General features: G+C 43.5%; 1 pseudogene; it reads left to right on the top strand.

Moving 5' to 3' along the window:
* Nucleotides 1-4,304: 4,304 nt before the first annotated feature.
* Nucleotides 4,305-4,973, top strand: LOC103275578 (annotated as a pseudogene).
* Nucleotides 4,974-5,643: the final 670 nt, after the last annotated feature.

Here is a 5,643-nt window from a genome sequence, read left to right as displayed (position 1 = left end):
CATCAAGCAGCTTTCAACGAAGAGCACATTAAGAAATCAGACAGAGAACCATGGGAAGGAAGAAGCAAAGCCACTGACTGTGTGGGCAAAAAGTTGTTTTGACTGAGAAAAACGTTAGGTTCTGAGCTTCTTGCAGCCAGGATAAAAGGCATCACTAAATCCCCAGTTCTTTTTATCAAAGCAAGAGCAGATCAGGTCCCCACATGGAGGAATCTTCTTGGTGTTAAATTCCTAAGGAAATTTGTCATGGGGGACTGTGGATGGAGACATAGAGTCACAAAGGGGATCATGATCATTTTTAGGTAACATTTTCTTTTAGGCCTGGTTCTTTGTTGAGTAGGAGGCTCCTCTGTCACCCAGGCTGGAGTGCAGTGGCACACTCATGGCCACCTCAGCTTCAACCTGCTGGGCTCAGGTGATCTTTCCACCTCAGTCTTCCAAGTAGCTGGAACCACAGGTGTGCACCACCATGCCAGGTTAATTTTTTTATTTATTGTAGAGACTCGGTCTCACCAAGTTGCCCAGGGTAGTCTTGAACCTCTGGACTCAAGCAATCCTCTCGCCTCCACCTTCCAATATGCTGGGATTACAGGCATGAGCCACCACACCCAGTGTAACATTCTTCTTAAAAACCAAAAGAACCATATCAATTAAAGGAAGATCAGCGATGTGAGGTTTGCCGGTACTGTGGGTGTGATAGTCACCAGTGGTGTGCTTGACAGGTGTGACGATGTCCTTGTAATGTCAGTGGGGACTTCTGAATCCACTGAAACCTTTTAAGAGATCGGCTCAGACTCCTTGAGAGAGGTCAAGATCTCTACATTTCTGCAGAAGCATGGGAGGCTTACTTTCCATCGTCTCCTTTAGTTCCAATCATCTGCTTTCCCAGTTCAGTTTAGAGATCATCTCACTGGCCAGACACAGTGACTCATGCCTATAATCCCAGCACTTTGGCTGAGGTGGGAGGATCGCTTGAGCCCAGGAGATCGCGAGACCAGCCTGTGCAACATAGCGAGACCTCCTCCCTACAAAAACACCAGGAAGTTTGCCAAACATGATGGCATGCATCTGTAGTCCCAGCTGTTTGGGAGGTTGAGGTGGAAGAATCGCCTGATCCCAGGAGGTTAAGGCTGTGGTAGCAGTAAGCATGTCACTGCATCCAGCCTGGGAACAGAGTGAGAACCCAACTCAAAAAAAAAAAGAAGAAATAATTCCACTACTCCTTCCACTATTCCACCCAGGCTGTAAAATGCCCATTTCATTTGCTACAGGCATGAAACAGCTCTGATTACACACACACGCTGACACACACACACACACACACACACACACACAGACATGCAATATCATTAAAGTACACCCTGGACTCAAAAAAGTCCTCTGTCCTTCAGGACATTTCTCTTGTAGACTCCATGCAGCCCCAGACTTCATCTACCTCACACACAGCCCCTTCCACCCCTGAACCCTTTTCTTTTTTACCATGACCTCCACTGGGGAAGCCAACGCAGTGTTTCTATTTCCTCCAAGCAGCCTAGCCATTCTTCCCATTAACTTCCCTCGCTGAAAGTCAACCATGTCTTCCTTCCTGCAGATTCATCTTCTCTCCCAAGCAGACTGTCAGCCTATATCCTTAGAGAAATTCCAGGCCACACTACTAAGATAAAGAATCATTCAGTTCATCACTGATAGCCCAATCGTTCTCAAATCGTGGTACCCCGTCCCATCCATGGGAAGCAGAACACTTCCTCATAGAGTGGAGTGTCTTCATAATTTGATTTATTTAGAACTCGTGCTCCATCAATTCCCATATTTTTCTGCCAGTTGGATGTTTCACATCCTGCTGCTTTTACTTGCCAGGGACTACTCAATGCTTTGCATGTGGCGGGTTCCCTATGCTCCAGGAGCCACTCCTGAAGACATACTCCTGAAGTTCATCCAATGGATGCTTACACTGAAATACCTTCCCAACTTTTCCCTACTTGTATTCATTTAACACATCATCGGGCTTAATTTTTATGAAGGTGTCATATTTCATAGCTTTTTGGAACATTTAAAACAATACTTTTATTTTAAAATAGAGGCCAAGCACAATAGCTCACACCTGTAATCGCAGCACTTTGAGAGGCTGTGGCAGAGGTTTACTTAAGCTCAGGAGTTTGAAACCAGCCTGGGCAACACAATGAGAACTCTCTCTACAAAATGATTAGCCAGGCATGGTAGCATAGGCCTGTAGTCTACTCTGAGGCTGAGGCAGAAGGAGCACTTAAGCCCAGGAGGCTGAGGCTGTGGTGAGCTGTGATCATGCCTCTGCTCCAGCCTGGGTGATAGAGTGAAATCCAACTCAAAATGAATGAATGAATGAATGAATAATTAAAGAAATAAATTTTAAATCATTATGTAGCTAATACATAGAATTATGCATTCTAAGTAACCATTTTGCCTACTTACCATGTGCAAACACAAAAATTACCAATGCTATTCATATAACCTCACAGTTTTTAAAATGCTGGTAGCAGGTGTCTAACTTTACAGCAGTTAAAGATTAACTTTTGTTCCCTTGAACTATATGTTCTTTTCATAACCTTCTGATAGTAAAGGCCATATCCAGACCTTGCTTGGAGAAGTAATATCAAAAATATAATTCCCACCCTATACCTTATCTAATTTTTGTTTTGTTTTTCACTTAAGAATACCAATACAATGGGGGGGAAACAACTTTCATAAAGAAGTATATTATCCTCTGATGTCACTTACATTCTGTCATTCTAAGAGCTCAGCTTTTTTCTCCTTATTTTTCCTCTCCACATTCAATGCCCACCCCCCCCAAAAAGGGTTATGACTCCAAATTAAATGAGATCATTCTCTGAATACTTTTTTCAAAAAGTTCCTGTTATTTTCTCATGTAAGATACAAGCCAAGATGTTCTACTTTAAGCAAACAGATATGGAATTTTTTTTTTTACCTAAACCCAGCACCATGACTTGGTGGCTACATTTGAAAAGGGTTCCAGAACATTCCTACAAACAAATTCAGTACTAAGTACAGGACGCACTGCCTACAGATATTTGGGACTAATTCCAAACATTGCCTGGAGCAAAACACCAAGTTAACAAAATCATGTAAATGACTAATATCACCTGGGGTCTCCTGCCACGCTCATTAAATCCAGGTAAAATTGCAGTGACGACTCCACATCAACTCTAAAATCCATGAAAGTTCTGTCTTTTCCTCAAATCTCTGTAAATCCTGAGGTGACCTGCAGATTTCCCAGATGAGGTTCTCCTTGAAGAAGACCGTGAGATAAAGGTTGTGTGCAGGCTTTGAGGAGTGCTTCCAGGATCAGTACCTGAGAGAATGAATGAAGAGGATGAGGATGCGCTGTGAGGACACAGTCTCAGTGCAGGTCTCAGGCAATCCCACAGGAAGTTCTGGAGCTAGAATGGACTTGCATAGTTACACCAAATTGAGGTGTAACTTTTCACCTTATGGACCTGACCTTTATGCCCCCACATTGACCGGCGTTTGGATGTGATCTGCCCTCAGGAAGGAAGTACCGCCTAGATGACTCTCTCCAACACAGGGCAATTGTTTCCAGGGGAGGAAACTCCACTCCCGGCTGTGGGCCAACCACCCACACACATTGTGAGGGATGAGTGCCTCAGCCCTGAAGACAGATTGAGATAGAGGCTATGTGCAGGCTTTCCCCAGGTTTGCCTCCAAAATCTGAAAAACCAGATTGCTCACAAGAAAAAGCAGAACACAGGACTTGCCTGTAAAAGAATCTACCTTCCACAGAAAGCAGTTGAAATTCGAAGTGGTGGAGTGATTTTCCTATTTCCTTTTTTTAAAATTTTTATTTTAAAGATGTGGGGTACAATTCAAAGTTAGGTATACAAATGGTCGTTATACAGGTAAAATTTGGGCCTCACTTTGGTCCCCATATTTGAGATCAGGTATCCTTATTGATGAAGCATGCCCCACCCCACTCCATCCCCTGGCAGTGTCCCACTACTGCCAATCCCTTTCTTATAGTATTATGATAATTGCTAAGGGTCCACTTATGAGTGAGAACATGTGGTACTCAGTTCCTTGTTTCTGTGATAGATCACTGAATATTACAGGCTCTAAATCCACCCAAGTTTCTGCAAAGTTCATAATTTTTTCTTTCTTTACAACTGCATAATATTCCATCGTGTATATGTACCACAGATTCAGATAACAACAGGGTTGGTCCCAGTCACTGTGTAGGAAGTAGGGCTGCTCAGTGGGGTTGGCTTGGCTTCTCTGTTCTTACCGGTTCCACCATGTCAAAGGTTTTCTTTAAGATCACACTGACGTCGACCCACAGCTGCCATACAAAGCACTTAGTGTTCCTGAAAGTACACCTTTCACAGCAGTCTTTTTTTTTTTTGAGTTGGAGTCTCACTCTGTCGCCCAGACTGGAGCGCTGTGGCCGCTCCCGGCCACCGCAGCCTCGACCTGCTGGGCTCCGGCGATCCTTCCGCCTCAGCCTTCCAAGTAGCTGAAACTACAGGCGTGCGCTACCACACCCGGCTAATTTTTTGATTTATTGTAGAGATGAGGTCTCGTCAAGTTGCCCAGGCGGGTCTCGAACCCGCGGGCTCAGGCAATCCACTCACTTCTGCCTCCCAAGGCGCGGGATTACAGGCTGAGCCACTGAGCCCAGCTTTTTTTTTTATAATCAATATTTTTATTATGATATTGTGGGGTACAGTTAAGGGCTAGGTATACAAATATGCTTTGTTCAGGCACCCTTGTTGATAAGAGGTATCTCCCCATTCACAGCAGTCTTAAAGTTTGCAGCAGAAGGGTTTAAAGTCCCTGCTGCAACAATTGTAATTATTACCAATGATAGAATAGGAAGAAATCCTGCACAGACTGCTGGAAATGTTTTTCTAAAACATGGATCAGAACTGCGAATTTTTCCTAGCGATCGTGTTGGAAGTTGTTAATGTCTGCTACTTGGAACATAAGATTACATTTCAAAATAAATACTAGTATTTTTGTTGTTATAAAAAAACAACAACAGCAATAATAAGATGGGAAGGCTTCAAGTGATCATAGTCCAACTATTTTGAATCCCCAAGCAACAATTGTTCTCCTTTTCTGCAAAATTGTCAAGTCATAAAAACATAAGCACACAACCAATATTGTTTCAGTCAATTTCAAAGTTATCCTGACCTAACCCCACAGGCTGAAGGGGTGCTCAACTTCACCTCCTTTTCTTTTTCTCCCTTTGCCTTCCTCCTCCTCTTCCTCCTCCTCCTCCATGAAGTCCTCCTTTAGCACAAACTGCTTGCATTCTACACCCCACTGCCCCAGGAATAAACACAGCCCTTGCTTCACTACCCAAGAAACCCACTCACAATAGGCACTTTTTGTGTTTCATTCAATCTGCTTAAGAGGGAAAGAAGAGCCACATTCTGTAGTATAGAGTCCTCTCTCATCTCCTTGACTTCATACTTTTCCCATACTTCTCTCTATTCCTCCCCTCCATTCTAGATGCCAGAGAATCCCCAAATTTCTTCCTTAGCAGAATGTGTTGACTTTCTCTAGTTTTTCATCCAAAACCTGAGAACCCAGATTGCCTATAAGAAAAAGTGGAACACAGGACTTGCTTGT

Source organism: Carlito syrichta, unplaced genomic scaffold, assembly GCF_000164805.1.
Source record: "Carlito syrichta isolate Samal-C Ts95f unplaced genomic scaffold, Tarsius_syrichta-2.0.1 Scaffold315561, whole genome shotgun sequence".
In the NCBI taxonomy this organism is placed as follows: Eukaryota; Metazoa; Chordata; class Mammalia; order Primates; family Tarsiidae; genus Carlito; species Carlito syrichta.
The sequence above is the reverse complement of the archived record's forward strand: the minus strand, read 5'-3'. Positions and strand labels throughout refer to the sequence as shown.